The sequence below is a fragment of the Macaca thibetana genome, chromosome 20 (genome assembly GCF_024542745.1).
Source record: "Macaca thibetana thibetana isolate TM-01 chromosome 20, ASM2454274v1, whole genome shotgun sequence".
NCBI lineage: Eukaryota > Metazoa > Chordata > Mammalia > Primates > Cercopithecidae > Macaca > Macaca thibetana.
This window is the reverse complement of record NC_065597.1, coordinates 18,234,118-18,253,859: the sequence shown is the minus strand read 5'-3', so window position 1 is coordinate 18,253,859 and position 19,742 is coordinate 18,234,118. Positions and strand designations below refer to the sequence as shown.

Genomic DNA, 19,742 nt, shown 5'->3' with positions numbered 1-19,742 from the left:
GAGCATTTCAGGCCAGCGTCACAACAGGCAGCCTGCGAGGTCTTAGTTTTGGTCCCAAATGGGACATAAGAATAACAGAGGAAGGTGGGCGAGGTGGCTCATACCTGTAATCCCAGCACTTTGGGAGGCTGAGGCAGGTGGATTGCTTGAGCTCAGGAGTTCAAGATCAGCCTGGGCAACAAGATGAAACCCAGTCTCCACCAAAAATACAAAAAGAAATTAGCCAGGCATGGTGGTGCGTGCCTGTAGTCCCAGCTACTCAGGCAACTAAGGTGGGAGGATCACTTAAGCCCTGGAAGTTGAGGCTGCAGTTAGCCAAGATCATGCCATTTCGCTCCGACCTGGGCAAAGGGAGTGAGACTGTCTCAAAAACAAAAAAAGAATAACCTAAGAGCTGCCAGTATTTTGATGAGAGGACATCCAGACCTTCAGGAGGTAGCAGCCAAGATTTGATGTGAACGTCCTCCCACATGGTACTCTCTGGCTTATCATCCGTCATTCACCACCATTTGGCAACTGTTTCCCTAACTTTTCTCTGGAGTTCTGAGTCCCTCTTCCATTGCGTTTCACAAAGTTCTTCATCTTAGCAGCCAGTATCTCAGCAACACGTGAGCTGGCGCTCTCCCTGTTTGAAAAATGATCTGGAATCCAATAGAATGAATGGTGCTGAGTTCGTGGTAAGTTAGGGTTTTTCTTTTTAGCCAGTGTTAACATCTGTGAAGCCTAAGGGATTAAGACAAAAGCTGCAAAGCCTGCTGGGTTCTTCTTACAGGTGGGTTTGCTATTCCTGTTTTGCTCCAAGCCATGAAGAGAGAAGTCAGGTGTGTCAGTGAAAGTCATAGCTGTGTGCTTGGGCCCTGCCTGTCTTGTTCAGGATCCAGCCCCCACACAGGTTTCTCCATCTGTACCTGTGTTCAGTTAATGTCACAATTCTGGAGAAATGTTGGTTCCTTTCTGCTGTCTCTTGACTTGGTGCCCCTTTTCCCAGCAGGGTTGCTGCCCACATCTGACTTCCACACAATCACCCATTACCTTTCCATGAGTCTTTTAGAAAGCCCCTCTAGTCTAATCTTTTTTGACAGATTCTGGCTGCCTGTCAGGGAATACATGGCTATTTGCATCAATCCTGTTACAGGTGCCCTGTTTCCCAATTTGTAGATCCCTACTTCGGAGTCTCACACTTTGCCACTTTAAACTGTGCTGTTTGCCTTGACTTCAGCTGTCACTCTCTTGATCTACATGGAACCTCTTTAAAAGCCTCCTGTACTGACCTCACTTCATCTCACTAATGAACTGCTTCCTCTGGCTGATACATATGCATCTGTGTGTATGTATTATGTACATGTGTGTCATCTTACAATGAGAGTTCATATCAGACTTTCATTTATGTCTCAGTGCCCATAGCTGGGTCACTGAACTACCTCTACCTGTAGGAAAGGCTGGAAAAGTGAGTGTCATGGAAAACAGGCAAGGATGGGGGTAATTAGGAATATGTAGTAGGTCAGGCCGGGCGCGGTGGCTCAAGCCTGTAATCCCAGCACTTTGGGAGGCCGAGACGGGTGGATCACGAGGTCGGGAGATCGAGACCATCCTGGCTAGCACGGTGAAACCCCGTCTCTACTAAAAAATACAAAAAACTAGCCGGGCGAGGTGGCGGGCGCCTGTAGTCCCAGCTACTCGGGAGGCTGAGGCAGGAGAATGGCGTGAACCTGGGAGGCAGAGCTTGCAGTGAGCTGAGATCCGGCCACTGCACTCCAGCCTGGGCGACAGAGCGAGACTCCGTCTCAAAAAAAAAAAAAAAAAAAAGGATTATGTAGTAGGTCAGCCAACCAGTGTACCTGGCACACCCAAGTCTTTGTTATAAACCAACGGGCTTTTCTCTATTTGTTCTTTAAAATTGTCCCAGGCTGGGCACAGTGGGTCATGCCTGTAATCCCAGCACTTTGGGAGACCAGGGCTGGAGAATCACGTGAGCCCAGGAGTTTGAGACTAGCCTGGGCAACATAGTGAGACCCCATCTCTAAAAAAAATAAATTTTAAAAAATTAGCCAGTTGCACTGGCACATTTCTGTAGTCTCAGCTACTCGGGAGGCTGCAGTGGGATGATCAGTTGAGCCCAGGAGGTTGAGAGGTTGCAATGAGCCATGGTCACACCACTGCACTTCAGCCGGGGCAACAAAGAAGACTCCGTCTAAAACAAACAAACAAAAAATGGTCACAGAGAGGCAGATAGGTAACTAGGTAGGTAGATACGTAGGTAATAAGATTAGACTAGATAGGTTAGATTAGATTAGGTGGTCCCAGAGTGAGACCCCATCTCAATAAATAAAATTGTCCCCAGAGGAGTGGGTGGGGTTTATTGAAGCTGAGAGAGGAGTATTTTAGATTTATTATACTATTCTCTCTACTTCTATATAGATTGAATTTTTCATGTTTTTTAAATTGTCACAGGGAGGCCAGGCACAGTGGCTCACGCCTATAATCCCAATACTTTGGAAGGCCAAGGTGGGTGGTTCACCTGAGGTCAGGAGTTCAAGACCAGCCTGACCAACATGGTGAAACCCCATCTCTACTAAAAATACAAAAATTAGCCAGATGTGGTTTGCACGCCTGTAATCCCAGCAACTCAGGAGGCTGAGGCAGGAAAATCACTTGAACCCGAGAGATGGAGGCTGCAGTGAGCCAAGATCGCACCATTGCACTCCAGCCTGGGTGACAAAGTGAGACTCCATCTGGAAAAAAAAAAAGATTGTTAGAGGCTCTAAGGAAGGACTTTGATGTGCTCAGGCTGTTCTAGGAGAGTGTGGGCAGCCTCCCAGGGCTCACCTCCCCACCCTGCAAGTCTCACAATGGCCATGAGTGTGGTAGAGGGGACCCTGGTCCAGGAAGGAGGTCCTCTCTGGCTCCTAAGATCCTGTGCCTGTTTTTCTTTTTTCTTTTCTTTTCTTTCTTTTTTTTTTTTTTTAGACAGGGTCTTGCTCTGTTGCCCAATTAGTGCAGTGGCATGATCGTGGTTCACTGTAGCCTCGACATCTTGGACTCGGGAGATCCTTTCACTTCAGCTTCCCAAGCAGCTGGGACCACAGGTATACGCCACTGCACCCAGCTAACTTTTTAATTTTTTGTATAGATGGGGGCTCACTGTGTTGCCCAGGCTGGTCTTAACTATGCCTGTTTTAACAACTTGGAAACCAAGCTTTGCAAATTCTATGTCACCTCATCTTCCCAGACTCTGAAGGACTTCCTTTGGCCCCTTCTTTTTACTCCTTACTGGTGTGGATCAAGTTCAAGGGACAGGGGAACTGGCCAGCAAGACAGGGTCCTTGGGCATTGGCAGTGGGTATCTATCTGCAAATGGGTGGCTGTTTCTTGTACGTGTAAGCCAGGCCCCAGGAGGCAGGAGTCTTCTCAAGCCCTGCCTGACCATCCCCAAGGGCTGGGTGCTGTGGCTGCAGAATGGAGCAGGCCTTTGGCACCAGCCAGTGACCCAGGCAGAGGACCAAGCAGGTGGGTGTCCATGGGGGTGCCAAGATGGGGATGGGCCACTCTTGGGTATTCCTGTTGGTCATCTGTGCTGCCTGAGCCCATCTGTGCCCTCAGTGGACCTACCTTCTCTGCCAGCATTGCTACCTGTCCCACCCTCTTCCTACCTCATGCTCAAAGGACTGAGCCTCCTCAGCAAATGCCTAGCCTTTCTCAGTGGACCCACTGAGACCAGGCTGATGGGTGGGACTGATTAAAGTGTGTTTGCCTTCAATCAAGAATCACCTTTTCAGCCAGGCACGGTGGCTCACACCTGTAATCCCAGTACTTTGAGAGGCTGAGGCAGGCAGATTGCTTGAGGCCAGGAGTTTGAGACCAGCCTGGGCGCTATATACTTGTAGATATAGCAAGACCCTATCTCTACAAAAAAAAATTGAAAATTAGCTGCACATAGTGGTACGTGGCTGTGATCCCAGCTACCTGGGAGACTGAGGTGGGAGGATCACTTGAGCCCGGGGGTTCAAGGCTATAGTAAGCTGTGATTGTGCCCTTGCACTCCAGCCTGGGCGACAGAGCAAGACCCCGTCTCAAAAAAAAAAAACCACCTTTTTTTAATTACAAGTCTGATTTGAACCATGACAGACACTATCCTGCCCAAAGTGACTAATATTTTATCTAGCTCTCACATCCACATTTAGTGAAAACTCATCTATCTAACTCCCAAAGGAAGTGATGTCCCTTTATCCAGGAGTTGGAAATTGTCAAGGAAACTGTTCGCAGGAAGTGGGAAGTGGAAAGAGTGAGTCAGTGCTAAGAGGTGTTTGGCAGCCTTCTGCAGGGCACAGTGCTTGTCCCCTGCTGTGGTGTGAATGGCTGACAACGACAGTCCAAGGATACCTTAGCTGGTCCTGCGGAGTCCAGAGACTCCCCTGGAGTTGACTTTCCTGGCCTTGCTCTTGTCCTCTTCAAGTCCCAAATGGGTGTGTCAGATTTCCAGGGCATCTGGCACCTTCTCATTACTGAAAAAAGCTGTCCTAAAACAGGATAATGTCAAAAATAAAATAAGCCTCTTGATGTGCTCTGCTCACCTATTTTCTGAGGAACGCAGTGCTCTAATTAGGAACTCTGCATAAGGTCTCTAGGGGCAAAAGGGGACACATTAAGAAGGAAATCCTGAGTGAGCTGTACACTGTCAGCGCCCATAAAAAGGTGCTGGACTAAGGCCTGACAGACACTTAGCTGGTACCTGACTTCAGAACTGGGCAGTGCAGGTTACTGAGTGGCTGGCACTGCAAAGGCCAGGAGACCTCCCGGGCAGGAGTGGAGTGATGGTGCTTCTGGCATCTGGGCAGGGACCAGGAAGGCCAGTGATAGGCTTTCCAGGTGCCATGCTGCCTCGTGGCAGGAGAACAGAGGCGGTGTGGTTGGTGTGGCGAGATGGGAGTGTGTGGTGTGGCGTAGTTAATGTGGTGTGGTGTGATGTGGTCTGTGGTCTGACACGGGGTGGTGGAAAGGGCCTAGAACAGGCTTTCAAGAGCAGTCTTCTGCTTTTTGGTACCAGTCCTTAGCCAGATCTGGAATTGCTCAGGCATATTGGGTAAGACTTAACGACTTTTTTAATTACCAAAAAGCACAGGTGAACAAACAGGAATTGGGCTGAGAATGGTGGGCTCCTGGGAAGGATCAGAAGCTTTTAGCTTCATCAGCAAATGATCGGTTGGTCCTGCGTGCCAGGTGCTTCCTGGCACGCTATCTTGTTAGATCCTCTGCCCTTTCAGAGGAGGAAACTTTCCTGAGGTCATCCGGTAACACAGCCAGGGCTGCACACACATGGCATGGCTGGGGGGCAGGATGTGGGAGGGAGCAAGATTAAACAGCCTCTCTTCACCCCCTGGATCCCAGCGCCATGTTGGGAAGGAAAGACCTGAGCGCAAGGAGACAGAAAAACCAAAGGTTGAGAAGGTTCTTGCAGATGAAGAGAATGGCACCTCCCTGCTGGTATCGAATTTTTGTGTCAAGAGTTCACTGAGATGAGCTCAGCTGAGGCACCCTGGCCTCAGCTCTGGTACTGCCCAGTCTAGGGCAGCTTCTGACCCACTCTCTGCAGAGGAGAGGGTGCTGCTGAGAAGTCCTTACCTAGGACTCCAGCCTTGCTTCAGACAGGCCTAGTGGCCAGGTGTCACCCACGTCTAAGCTCTGCTCCATGGTCACGTTTCTGTGCTGAGCGTTTCTGAGTGAAGGGTGTTGCCCTCTTCGCTTTGAGACACTACCTGGGGTTAGGGAGTGAAGAGAGGAGATGCCCAGATAACTGCAGCCACTTGGTGTGTGGGAGGTTCAGCAACTCAGGGACATTGAGTGCCACTCCCCTGCCCCGCCTTCTCTGGGCTAGAGATTCCCGTCTTGGCCTCTTCTGCTACTTCTTCTTTTGAAACAGAGTCTTGCTCTGTCGCCCAGGTTGGAGTACAGTGGGGCGATCTCAGCTCACTGCAGCCTAAGCCTCCTTGGGCTTAAGCAATCCCGCCACCTCAGCCTCTTGAGTAGATGGGACTACAGGCATGCACCACCACGCCTGGCTAAGTTTTATATTTTTGGTAGAGATGGGGTTTCACCATGTTGCCCAGGCTAGTCTCCAACTCCTGAGCTTAAGCAATCGGTGTGAGCTACCACGCCCAGTCTGCTAAGTCTTTTTTACTATTGCTTTTGTTTATGCCCTCCTAGAGCAACTTAAGTCCAAAAATACTACCAGATGCAATCTTCGTGCACAGCAAGTTGATCCCAACAAGGAAACTGGGATGGAGAAGTCCAGCAGGGTCACACCACAGAGCCCCTCCTTTGGGCCTCTCTCCCTGCTATGCAGCCAGCTTTCATTGTTTGTGGTCTCAGAAAGCTGATGCATAGGCTGAGTCTGTGCTCATATAAGGTACAAGGTGGCTGTGCTAGGGAGGAGGAGGGAGAGAAACTAACATAAGGAGAGTGCTGTGGGGTCAGACACATGACTTGACATCCTGCCTCTAACCCTCCTATCTCCAGGATCCAGCTAAATCCCTCCACCCCTGCGTCTTGGATTCCTCACCTTGGAAAGGTTGCTGAGGATGGTGAATAATCCTGCTCTGCCTAGCTCACAACACTTTATTAAGTGAAATACACCATCCACGTTACTGTAATTAAATTGTGCCTGTGAGTCCTCCTTCCCCAAGACAGCCAAACTTGCAGGAGTATAAATTAGTGCCACTTTACAGAGCACTTTGGCAATGTCTAATAAATCCGAAGTTGTACCTGACCCCGGATGCAGCAACTGTACTCCCGAGATACATCTTGGAGAAGCATCAGCACGTGCACAAAGAGACAGGAGTACAGGTTAAGTACCCCTCGTCTGGTGCTCACTTTGGCAGCACATATACTAAAAAAAAATGGAATGATACAGAGAACATTAGCATGGCCTCTGCACAAGGATGTGATATGGTTTGGCTGTGTCCCCAATCAAATCTCATCTTGAATTGTACTCCCATAATTCCCATGTGTATGGGAGGGACCTGGTCGGAGATATTTGAATCATGGCGGCAGTTTCCCCCATTCTGTTCTCATGGTAGTGAATAAGTCTCACGAGATCTGTTGGATTTATCAGGGGTTTCTGCTTTTGCATCTTCCTCATTTTATCTTGCCTCCACCATGTAAGAAGTGCCTTTCGCCTCCTGCCATGATTCTCAGGCCTCCCCAGCCATGTTAAGTCCAATTAAACTTCTTTTTCTTCCCAGTCTCAGGTATGTCTTTATCAACAGCGTGCAAATGGACTAATACAGGATGACATGCAAATTCATGAAGCGTTCTATTTAAAAAAAGAAAAAGTGTCCCTTACTTGAAATGCTTGGGACAGGAAGTGTCTCCGATTTCAGATTTCTTTGGATTTTGGAATATTTGCATTAGACTGATCCAGCATCCCAAATCCAAAAATCTGAAATCCAACATGCTCCAATTAGCATTTCCTTTTAGCATCATGTTGGCACTCAAAAAGTTTCATATTTTGGAGCATTTTGGATTTGAAAGCTTAACCTGTATTGATAATTATAAAAACTTGGAAACTACTGTAGAGGAGGAAAAATTTTTCTTCTACTCTATTTATTTATTTATTTATTTTGCATGTACATAGGTGTCCTCACAAGAAACATGAAGACCCAAAGAAACAAGAGTTGAAAGCTCATATACTGGGTTGGGCAAAGAGTAGTAAGTGTGACAAGGTGAAAGGGCCTGAGCTAGGGGAGTTACATTGGTTGGAAAAGTGGGAAGATAACAGGTTTGTTAACAAGGTTCGTACAGATTTCTCTCAGCCTTTAACTTCTCCTCCTTGGTGATAAGAGCGTCTCTTTCCTTCTGGTATAAGAAGGATACATTGGGCCGGGCGCGGTGGCTCACACCTGTAATCCCAGCACTTTGGGAGGCCGAGGCAGGTGGTTCACAAGGTCAGGAGATCGAGACCATCCTGGCTAACAGGGTGAAACCCTGTCTCTACTAAAAATACAAAAAAATTAGCCAGGCGTGGTGGCGGGCGCCTTTATTCCCAGCCACTCAGGAGGCTGAGGCAGGAGAACGGTGTGAACCCAGGAGGCAGAGCTTGCAGTGAGCCGAGATTATGCCACTGCACTCCAGCCTGGGCAACAGAGCAACACTCCATCTCAAAAGAAAAAAAGAAGGATACATTGGCTGGGCATGTGGCTCATGCCTATAATCCCAGCACTTTGGGAGGCTGAGGCAGGCGGATCACCTGAGGTCAGGAGTTTGAGACCAGCCTGGCCAACATGGTGAAACCCCATATTTACCAAAAACACAAAAATTAGCCTGGCATGGTGGCACACGCCTGCAATCCCAGCTACTCGGGAGGCTGAGGCAGGAGAATCGCTTGAACCCAGGAGGCAGAGGTTGCAGTGAGCCGAGATTATGCCACTGCACTCCAGCCTGAGTAATAGAGTGACACACTCCATATCAAAAAAAATAGGCCGATGGCCGGGCGCGGTGGCTCAAGCCTGTAATCCCAGCACTTTGGGAGGCCGAGACGGGCGGATCACGAGGTCAGGAGATCGAGACCATCCTGGCTAACACGGTGAAACCCCGTCTCTATTAAGAAATACAAAAAACTAGCCGGGCGAGGTGGCAGGCGCCTGTAGTCCCAGCTACTCGGGAGGCTGAGGCCGGAGAATGGCATAAACCCGGGAGGCGGAGCTTGCAGTGAGCTGAGATCCGGCCACTGCACTCCAGCCTGGGTGACAGAGCGAGACTCCGTCTCAAAAAAAAAAAAAAAAATAGGCCGGGCACAGTGGCTCACGCCTGTAATCCCAGCACTTTGGGAGGCCGAGGTGGGCGGATCCCAGGGTCAGGAGATCGAGACCATCCTGGCTAACAGGGTGAAACCCCTTCTAAAAATACAAAAAATTAGCCGGGTGTAGTGGCGGGTACCTGTAGTCCCAGCTTCTCGGGAGGCTGAGGCAGGAGAATGGCGTGAACCCGGGAGGTGGAGCTTGCAGTGAGCCCAGATCACGCCACTGCACTGCAGCCTGGGTGACAGAGTGAGACTCCATCTCAAAAAAAAAAAAAAAAGGTTTCATTTCACATGACAATTTCATCTGTTTTTAAAGAAAAAGAAGGACAGTCAGAGTGTCCTTACACCTGTTTTTCAGGTGCCTTTTCTTAGAGACAGGTTCTTACTCTGTCTCCTAGGCTGGAGTCAGTGGTGCAATCATAGGTCACTGTAGCCTCAACTTCCTGTGCTCAAGTGATCTTCACATTCAGCCTCCTGAGTAGCTAAGACTATAGGTACATATCACCACGCCCAGATAATTTTTTTGTTCTTTTTAATGACAGGGTCTCACCATGTTGGCCAGGCTGGTCTCAAACTCAAGCAATCCTCCCACCTCGGCCCCCCAGAGTGCTGGGACTACAGGCATGAGCCACTTCACCAGGCCACAGGTGCCTTTAACTCAAAATAGTCAATAGGCCAGAGTGGCATATTTTGGGGTGGCATGTTGTGAACACCTTCACAGCCCAATGCCTGCCAGGAGAATGGGTCAATTGTAAAGCAGTCACACAATGGTATACGATTTGGCAGTGAAACGCACAAGCTGGCGGCGATGTGCATCAACACAGACGAACCTTGTAAGCAGCATTGATGTAAAAATCAAATTGTGAAAGACCTGCTGTACAATCCCAGTTGTACAGATTTTAAAACATGCAAATATAAAGGTATTGGTTGCCCACCCTTGTGATGTATAATTCTATACACTTTAAAATGGTTTTATGTTCTGTGGGTCAGAACATGCATGTATGTATATATATAGTGATAAACCTTAAGCTCAGCATAGAGGAAGTCTCTTGTGGGGTAAGGAAGGCCATATGATAAGAGATCAAAAAAGAGCTTTGGGCCAGGTGCGTGGCTCATGCCTGTAATCCCAGCACTTTGGGAGGCCGAGGCAAGAGGATCCCTTGAGTTCAGGAGTTCAAAACTAGCCTGGGCAACATAGTGAAACTCCATCTCTGCAAAAAAGTAGGAAAAAAAAATAAGCTGGGCATGGTGGTGCACACCTGTGGTCCCAGGTACAGGAGGGTGAAGTGGGAGGATGGCTCGAGCCCAGAAGGTGGAGGTTGCAGTGAGCCAAGATCACGCCACTGTACTCCAGCCTGGGCAACAGAGCAAGACCCTGTCCCCCCCCCTAAAAAAAGGAGCTCTGGGCCAGGCGCAATGGTTCATTCCTGTAATTCCAGCACTTTTGGAGGCTGAGGCAGGAGGATCCCTTAAGCTCAGGAGCTTGAGACCAGCCTGGGTAACAGCGAAACCCCATCGCTAAAAACAATACAAAAAAAAAATTAGCTAGGCATGGTGGTGTGTGCCTATAGTCTCTGCTACTGGGGAGGCTGAGGTGGGAGGATGGCTTGAGTCCAGGAGGCGGAAGTTGCAGTGAGCTGAGATCACACCACCGCCCTCCAGCCTGGGCGACAGAGCCAGACCCTCTGTTAAACAAACAAAAAAGGAGCTTTATTTACAGCTGTGGTTTTATATCTTAAATTGGGAGGTAGTGACACAGATTTTTTTTTTTTTTTTTTTTTTTTTGAGATGGAGTTTCCCTCTTGTTGCCCAGGCTGGAGTGCAATGGCACGATCTTAGCTCACCGCAACCTCCACCTCCCGGGTTCAAGCAATTCTCCTGCCTCAGCCTTCCGAGTAGCTGGTGTTACAGATATGCGCTACCTCGGCCGGCTAATTTTATGTATTTTTAGTAGAGACAGGGTTTCTCCATGTTGGTCAGGCTGATCTCAAACTCCCGACCTCAAGTGATCCACCCACCTCGGCCTCCCAAAGTGCTGGGATTACAGGCATAAGACACCATGCCCAGCCGTGGCACAGGTATTTCTTATATTATTCATTATATCTATTTATCTGAAATATTTCAAGATAGCTTTGTTTCGATGAGAGATGAGCCTCACCTCAGAGAAACGTGCGTCACCCCAGTCAGCCTCCTTTTTGGAGGCCCCAGGGAAGAGCAGCTCAGGATGGATAGGTTGCCATGGTGATGGGCTTGCTGGGCATCAGGGAGCTTTCCAGAGTGATCTCCTCCAAGTGGCGTCTGGAACATTTCCCAGGAGATGAGTGACTCACAAGTAGCCTGCCAGGTGCCCCCCTTTCTTTCTCTAAAAAGCAGGTTTTGAGGGGCCGGGGAAGCCAAGGGGGCTGGGCTAGGCCACGTGCCCCTCCTCAAGCAGCTGCACAGTGGGATTGCCCCGCCAGCTGACGATGCGAAACTGGCTGAGTCAGTCTCCTCCCAAAACATGGCTATGACAGATGCTCAGAGGCAGGGCATGAACAGGCCATATGTTAGAAGGATGCTGCACAGGCCTCGACTTGTTAGATGCAAAATAAATGGTTCCTGACCTGGATAAATGAGCTTGAAATGTGAAGACACCAAAACGAATTACACTCAATGTCTGTATTTTCTGGCGGAAGTTATGGAGTTGCCTGTCTTCAAACTGCCCCATATGCTGAGTTGTCCCTGGGCCGGTAGGCCCAGGCTGTGCCTTGAACCTCCTGTGAGTGCCTTATCTCAGTAGGAGGTGTGGCCAGATCTCCTGAGGGTGTGCAGGAGTCTTACTGGGCAGAGCCCTCCTCTCCCAGGCCCACTGAGCAGCCCTGTTCATCTCTGAATGATTTCATGCCTTCTTCCACTGAACACGTTTGCATTATAACCTGGGCCTGCCAGAGTTTGAGGCACCCCAACTGACAAATGGAACACATTTTTTAAGCTCACTGGATGCCTAAGGGCGCTGTCTGCAGCAGGCTGAGCCCTCCCTGTATCGAACACCCCGTCAGGTTTTCTCTAGCAGGCTCCCAGTTTTGTTACCACTCTGCAATTGTGCTCCATTATTGGCTCCTTGAATTTGAAGTTCAAGGTCCTGAGTCATGGGAAGGAAAACCTGCCCATCTCCCAGTCACCATTCCCCCCACATCCCAGCCCTCCTGTACCAACAGGGTCCGGCGTGTGCCCTTGAGCCGTCTGTAGACAACTGAGCTAGAGATGACCGGAATAAGCATTATCATTATAAAGGCTTATTTTGTCTTTGCTGTGCAGTGGTATTTTCCAAAAAAAAATTGCAAATACCCCATGTGTTGTAATAAAAAAAATATGACTCACCCCTGTAATCCCAGCACTTTGGGAGCCTGAGGCAAGAGGATCATTCTAGCCCAGGGGTTCAAGACCAGCCTGGGCAACATACCAAGATCCCATCTCTAAAAAATCAAAAAATTGGCTGGGCGTGGTGTCGCGTGCCTGTGGTTCCAGCTACTTAGGCGGCTGAGGCAGGGGAATCACAGCTGGGAGGTCAAGGCTGGAGTGAGCTGGGATCATGCCATTGCACTCCAGCCTGGGTGTGCAAAAGCAAGATCCTGTCTCAATTAACTATTAATTAATTATTTGGCTTTTGTATTCCTGGCACAGAGCTCCTAAAACCCTTGGAATTTACTGTCTTTTGTGTGCTAATGAGAGACCATGGCTTATCATAGGGGAGCCCTAGATAGCTTCAGGATGGGGACTGGGTGCCAGAAAACCAACCACATGATTAGAGGGACAGGACTTTCAGCCCTACCCTCCCAGCCTCCAGGGTGGGGAGAGGGGCCAGAGATGGAGTTCAATCTCCACGGACCAGTGATTTAATCTATCATACCTAGGTAATGAAACCTTCACAAAAACCCCAAACCCCCTTGCCCCCCAAGTCTATGGGGACAGAGGCTACTACACTCAGGACCCTTCCAGACCTCACCTATATACTTCATCTGGCTGTTCATTCTCATCCTGCATAATAAACGGCAGTGGTGAGTAGAGCACTTGCCTGAGTCTGAGTTATTCTAGCAAATTATCAAACTTGATAGGAGTGTGGGCTCAGTGGCTCATGCCAGTAATTCCAACACTTTGGGAGGCCAAGGCAGGAGGATTAGTTTGAGTCTAGGAGTTCAAGACCAGCCTGGGCAATATAGTGAGACCCTGTCTCTAGCAAAAAACTTAAAAATTAGCTGAGCATGGTAGCTGTGTTGTCCCAGCTACTCAGGAGGCTGAGGTGGGAGGATTGCTTGAGCCCAGGAGGTGGAGGTTGCAGTGAGCCAAGATTGTACCACTGTACTTTAGCCTGGGCAATAGAGCAAGACCCTGTCTCAAAAAAGCCCAATAGGAAGAAGGGTTCATGGGAACCTCCAAATTTATACCCAGCTGGGCAGAAGTATGGGTAGCCTGGACACTCCATTTGTAGCTGGTGTCAGAAGTGTGGGCAGTCTTGTAGGACCAAGTCCTTAGCCTGTGGGGTGTATGCTAATTCTGGGTAGTGTCAGAATTGAATTGTTGGACATCCAGTTGGTGATGGAGAATTGGTTGGTGGTGGGAAAAAACCTCGGAGCCCTTTTTGTCTAACACTTCCTTTAAGGCAAACAACTGACACAGGCAAATTGAGAGGCAAGGCAATTAGTGAAAGACACCCACATCAGATGCCCAGATCCTAATCCCGGCACTGCTGACCAGCTGGTGCCCTTGGGCACATGGCTTGGCCCTCTGCCTCCCCTGGCCTGTCTTTAAAATGAGGGGGTTGATTAAATTATCCCTGGGGCTTGACACTAGGAATCTCCACTTCTAACAAGCGGCCAGGTGATTCTTCGGCACTCCAAAGCTTGAGAACCACTGCTTATGACCTCCTTGGCAGTAAAATAATTAAAAGGCCTCCAGCTATGTATTTAGGAAAATTACATCTTTCTTTATCCTTGCCACTTCAAATAACTCAAATTCCTAAACTGCTGCACCAGCAAAGCCACAAAGAATAAGCTAGCCTAGGTTCCATCCCCGATGTCTGCTGAGACTCACCTGCAGGAACTTCCTCCTACTTTCCAAAGAGCTTGGCTGAAGTCTCCTAAAAGTTGTTGGGTTCGGCGTCCGGGCATGGTGGTTCACGCCTGTAATCCCAGCATTTTGGGAGGCGGAACTGGGCTGATCGCTTGAGCCCAGGAGTTGTGAGACCAGCCTGAACAATATAGTGAGACCCTGTCTGTGCAAAAAAATACAAAAATTAGGTCGGGTGCAGTGGCTCATGCCTGTAATTCCAGCACTTTGGGAGACCAAGGCCAGTGGATCACCTGAGGTCAGGAGTTCAAGACCAGCCTGGCCAACATGGTGAAACTCCATCTCTACTAAAAATACAAAAATTAGCCAGGCGTGGTTGTATGTGCTTGTAGTCCCAGTTGCTCAGAAGGCTGAGGCAGAAGGATCGCTTGAGCCCAGGAGGAAGAAGTTGTAGTGAGCCGAGAGCGCACCACTGCACTCCAGCCTGGGTGACAGGAGTGAAACCCTGTCTCAAAAAGAAATTAGCCAGGCATGGTGGCACATACCTGTAGTCCCAGCTACTTGGGAGGCTAAGGTGGGAGGATCACTTAAGCTAGGAGGTGGAGGTTGCAGTGAGCCAAGATTGCCCCACCACTGCACTCCAACCTGGGTGACACAGTGAGACTGTCTCGAGTGTTTTGTAAGAAAAAGTTGTTGGTAACTGGGAGAAGCAGCTGAAGTCAGGCTAGGAAGCAAGTGAGAAATTCAAACAACAAAATCCACTGAAGACCCAACAAATACAGCTGAAGAGACAACACTTTCCTGCCAGGTGGGCAACAGATGGTAGGACCTACGTGCACACACACACTCACACCGACGAAGCCGAGCTTGCAGTGTGTCCGCTAGGTTGCCCTGCCTCTTGGAGAAGACCCAGCTCCCACGCACCACACTCCTGTCAAAACAAGCCCTGTGCTAGGCGGATTCTCCCCACTCCCACTCCTGCCAGCTCAGCCAGGGGAGCCCCGCTGGGCTCTTCCTGCCAACCTGAGTTCCACTGGCACTCCTCTTACCTCCTTTTTTTCTCCTCCTGATATTCCTCTGCTGTTCTGATGGAGAAGAAATCTGTTCATTGTCTAAGAATTTGAAAGCAGGAAAATGAGAGAAAATTTAAAACTCCTATAACCTGCCTAACAGAGAAAACTACTGTATACACTTTGGAATACTCTTTCAGCCATTTTTTATGTGTTTCATGTGTTTTTCATACCTTTTTCTTTTCTTTTTTTTTTTTTTGAGACGGGGTCTGTCACCTGGGCTGCAGTGCAGTGCTGTGATCACAGCTCACTGCGTCCTCTACTTTGGCTCAAGCGACTCTCCTGCCTCACCCTCCTGAGTAGCTGGGACTACAGGTGTGCACCACCACACGTGGCGAGTTTTTGTATTTTTTTGTAGAAATGGGGTTTTGCCATGTTGCCCAGGCTTGTCTTGAACTCCTGGCCTCAAGTGATCTGCCTGCCTTGGCCTCCCGAAGTGCTAGAATTACAGGCATGAGCCACCACGCCCAGCCACCCACACCTTTTCATAACATACTTGGGATTTAGTGTACCTGTGCAATTCAATACAGAAGTCACTAACCAAATGCAGCTCTTTAAATGTTAAATTTGTTAAAATGTAAAATTCAGTTCTGCAGTTGTGCTAGCCCAAGACATCATGTGTTCATTAGTAGCCTATGGTTATTGTCTGTGGAATAAGGGACCAGGCAGGTGCAGAACGTTTCCATCATCACAGTCGTATCGGCCTGCACTGGTGTGTGCAGTTTTAACCAAGTGTTATGCGCTAAGCATTTCCCCATTTATGTAAACATTCTCAACATTGTTTGAGTACATTATTATTATTTTTTTGAAAGAGAGGGTCTCACTCTGTCGCCCAGGCTGGAGTACAGTGGCACGATCTCAGCTCACCGCAACCTCTGCCTCCCAGGTTCAAGCGATTCTCCCACCTCAGCCTCCTGAGTAGCTGGGATTACAGGCATTCACCACCACGCCTGGCTAATTTTTGTATTTTTAGTAGAGACGGAGTTTCGCCATGTTGGCCAGGCTGATCTCGAACTCCTAACCTTAAGTGATCCACCCTCCCAAAGTGCTAGAATTACAGGCGTGAGCCACTGCACCTGGCCAAGCACACGGTTTTTAAGGGCTGCAGAGCATGCCATTTGTGGTTGTGCCATGGTTTATTTTACCGATCTTCCACCATTGGCCATTCAGGTCACCCACTGTTGTGATTATGAATGACACTGTGGTGCACTGCTTTAGCCCTTAGATCATTTTCCACATCCCTGATTCTTTCTTTTTTTTTTTTTTTTTTTTTTTTTTTGAGACGGAGTCTAGCTCTGTCGCCCAGGCTGGAGTGCAGTGGCGTAATCTCGGCTCACTGCAAGCTCCGCCTCCCGGGTTCACGCCATTCTCCTGCCTCAGCCTCCCGAGTAGCTGGGACTACAGGCGCCCACCCCTGCGGCCGGCTAATTTTTTCTATTTTTAGTAGAGACGGGGTTTCACCGTGGTCTCGATCTCCTGACCTTGTGATCCGCCCACCTCGGCCTCCCAAAGTGCTGGGATTACAGGCGTGAGCCACCACGCCCGGCCTATCCCTGATTCTTTCTAGATTACTTCTACAGGTGCGTTTGTTGTGTTGGGCAGGGCACATATTTTCTTTTTCTTTTTCTTTTTTTTTTTTGAGTCAGAGTCTCGCTCTGTTGCCCAGGCTGGAGTGCAGTGGCCGGATCTCAGCTCACTGCAAGCTCCGCCTCCCAGGTTTACGCCATTCTCCTGCCTCAGCCTCCCGAGTAGCTGGGACTACAGGCGCCCGCCATCTTGCCCGGCTAGTTTTTTGTATTTTTAGTAGAGATGGGGTTTCACCGTGTTAGCCAGGATGGTCTCGATCTCCTGACCTTGTGATCCGCCCGTCTCGGCCTCCCAAAGTGCTGGGATTACAGGCTTGAGCCACCGCGCCCGGCAAGGGCACATATTTTCAAGGCCACAAAATGGAATGCCCAGCTACCTCCCATAAAAGGTTCTCTCATTTAGACAGGGCAAGTGTGCCCCTCTCTGCTTATGTGAACCCTCTGAGAGGAGAGGACTTATCGAGGAAGCCCTGCCTGCCTGTTTGAGCAGAGAGCCAGGTGCTTTGGGAGAGACTTGTCTGAACTAGGAGGAGAATGGCCATCCAAGGAACAGACTGGACTAGATTGTCCCTGAATTCCAGAACCTTCTGCCATATCAGCCCAGGGCTCTGTCTCTAAAGGCAGCATCTGGACGGGAGGGATATGCTGCCCCAGGGACCCGGATTCATTCAAGCCCAGCCTTGTGGTGCATTCATCTGTGAGTTGCTGTGAATGTGCTTTCTGAATCCTATCCTCTCACCTCTCAGGGTAAGTGAGTTCTGTTCCACTAAAAAGGAGGGTTTTCCGGGCTCGGTGGCTCACGCCTGTATTCCCAACACTTTGGGAGGCTGAGGCAGGAGGATCATGAGATCAGGAGTTCAAGACCAGCCTGACCAGCATGGTGAAACTCCATCTCTACTAAAAATACAAAAATTTGCCACGTGGTGGTGTGCGCCTGTAATCCCAGCTACTCAAGAGGCTGAAGCATGAGAATCACTTAAACCCAGGAGGCGAAGGTTGTGGTGAGGCAAGATCGCACCACTGCACTCCAGCCTGGGCGACAGAGCGAGACTCTGGCGTGGCGGCTCACGCCTATAATCCCAGCACTTTGGGAGGCTTAGGTGGGCGGATCATCTGAGGTCGGGAGTTGGAGACCAGCCTGACCAACATGGAGAAACCCTGTCTCTACTAAAAATACAAAATTAGCTGGGCATGGTGGCACATGCCTGTAATCCCAGCTACTCAGGAGGCTGAGGCAGGAGAATTGCTTGAACCTGGGAGGCGGAGGTTGCGGTGAGCTGAGATCACACCATTGCATTCCACCCTGAGCAACAAGAGCGAAATTTCGTTCCCAAAATAAATAAATACATACATAAAAATTCATACCCTATATTATAGCCAAGTGATGGAACCAAAAAAAAAAAAAAGATTCTCCAAGAGAGGTGTTTTAACTTCCCCAAAAAACAGAATCTGCTATTTGAATAAGTTAAAGTTGCCACCTGTTTCTCTGAATTGTATTGCAGGCTTTTTGTTTGTTTGAGACAGGGTATCACTTTGTCACCCAGGCTGGAGTGCAGTGGTGCCATCTTGACTCACTGCAGCCTCGACCTCTCAGGCTTAAGTGATCTTCCTGCCTTAGCCCCCAAAGTAGCTGGGACTACAGGCACACACCATGACACCCAGCTGATTTTATTTATTTATTTATTTATTTATGAGATGGAGTTTTGCTCTTGTTGCCCAGGCTGGAGTGCAATAGTGCAATCTTGGCTTACCACAACCTCCGCTTCCTGGGTTCAAGCAATTCTCCCGCATCAACCTCCCATATACCTGGGATTATAGGCATGCACCACCACGCCCTGCTAATTTTATATTTTTTTAGTAGAGATGGGGTTTCTCCGTGTTGGTCAGGCTGATCTTGAACTCCCGACCTCAGGTGATCTGCCCGCCTCGGCCTCCCAAAGTGCTAGGATTACAGGTGTGAGCCACCGCGCCCGGCCTGACACCCAGCTAATGTTTTTTGGTATTTTTTGTAGAGAAGGGATTTTACCATGTTGCCCAGGCTGGTCTCTTAACTCCTGACCTCAAGTGATCCTCCCGCTTTGTATTCTAGTTTTAAACTTTGAAGAATTTAGGGCCTTTTTGTTACTTATGAATACAAAAGACATATTATTAAATGGATTGCTACTTTTAAAACATTTCATACTTTTGACCCAGTAATTCAATGTCCAGGAATTTATTCTCAGAAAATACAGTAATCAGATTGCGGAGAAAGATCCACTTACAAGTATACTCATCTCAGCATTATTTGTACATTATTTGGCCCAAAATGGAAAAAGCCGCAACACCCACATGCAGAGAATGGTTAAATCAGGTGTGGGAATCCTGTACAATAAATGATTGATTATTTTACAGCCTCTGAGGCCAGGTGCATTGGCTCATGCCTATAATCCTAGCACTTTGGGAGGTTATGGCAGGAGGATTGCTTGAGGCCAGGAACTCGAGGCTGTGGTGAACTACGACTGCACCCCTGCATTTCCAGCCTGCGTGACAGAGTGAGACCCTGTCTCTAAAAATAAAAAATAAAAAGGAAAGTTATTCATTGAGCTCCTACTATTTGCCAAGATGATTTCAGCCCTCACGTAGTTTATAGTTCACAGGAGCAGATAGACAGCTATCAAATGCACAAGTAGCTATACAATATCAGGAAGTGGTAAATACCACAAATGAAAATTCCTCCCACTTGTTGGTTTCCATGTACCCAGCCCTGTTCTAAATGTTTTACCTAGATTATCTCACTTAATCTTCGCAGCAACCTATGACAAGATAATATTTCCATTATGACCAAAAATAAATCAGGGAAGGCCTCCTGAGAAGGCAATCTTGAATAGGCCTTGAAGGAAGGAAGGGATGCATCAGAGGAGACTCTGGGGGCCTGTATCAAGGGCAGAAGAGCAGTGCAAAAGCCCTGGGCAGGAAGGCACCAACTTGAAGCCAGCAGGGTTCAATCTAGCAAGGCTAAGTCATGAAGAGTGGAGTTTGCAACCCTTGCTGCACACGAGAAGCACCCAGCCAGGGAACTATATTATTGTTATTTAAAATATTGATGACTAGCTGTATGTGGTGGCTCATGCCTGTAATCTCAGCACTTAGGGAGACTGAGGTGGGAGGCTGCTTGAGCCCAGGAGTTAGAGACCAACTTGACAACATAGTAGGCCCCGTCTCTACAAAAAAAATTTTTTTAATTAGCCGGGCCTAGTAATGCACACA

At 48.8% G+C, this 19,742-nt stretch overlaps 1 protein-coding gene and 1 non-coding gene across 7 annotated transcripts in view; one reads left to right on the top strand and one right to left on the bottom strand.

Annotated features, from left to right (window-relative positions):
* The window catches only part of GABARAPL2 (GABA type A receptor associated protein like 2), a 625,498-nt gene that overhangs the window by 299,812 nt on the left and 305,944 nt on the right, over positions 1-19,742 (bottom strand). The window lies entirely within an intron of this gene.
* On the top strand, positions 6,860-6,971 carry LOC126945197 (U6 spliceosomal RNA). The gene has a single exon (XR_007722361.1). It is a non-coding gene; the product is annotated as a U6 spliceosomal RNA (small nuclear RNA).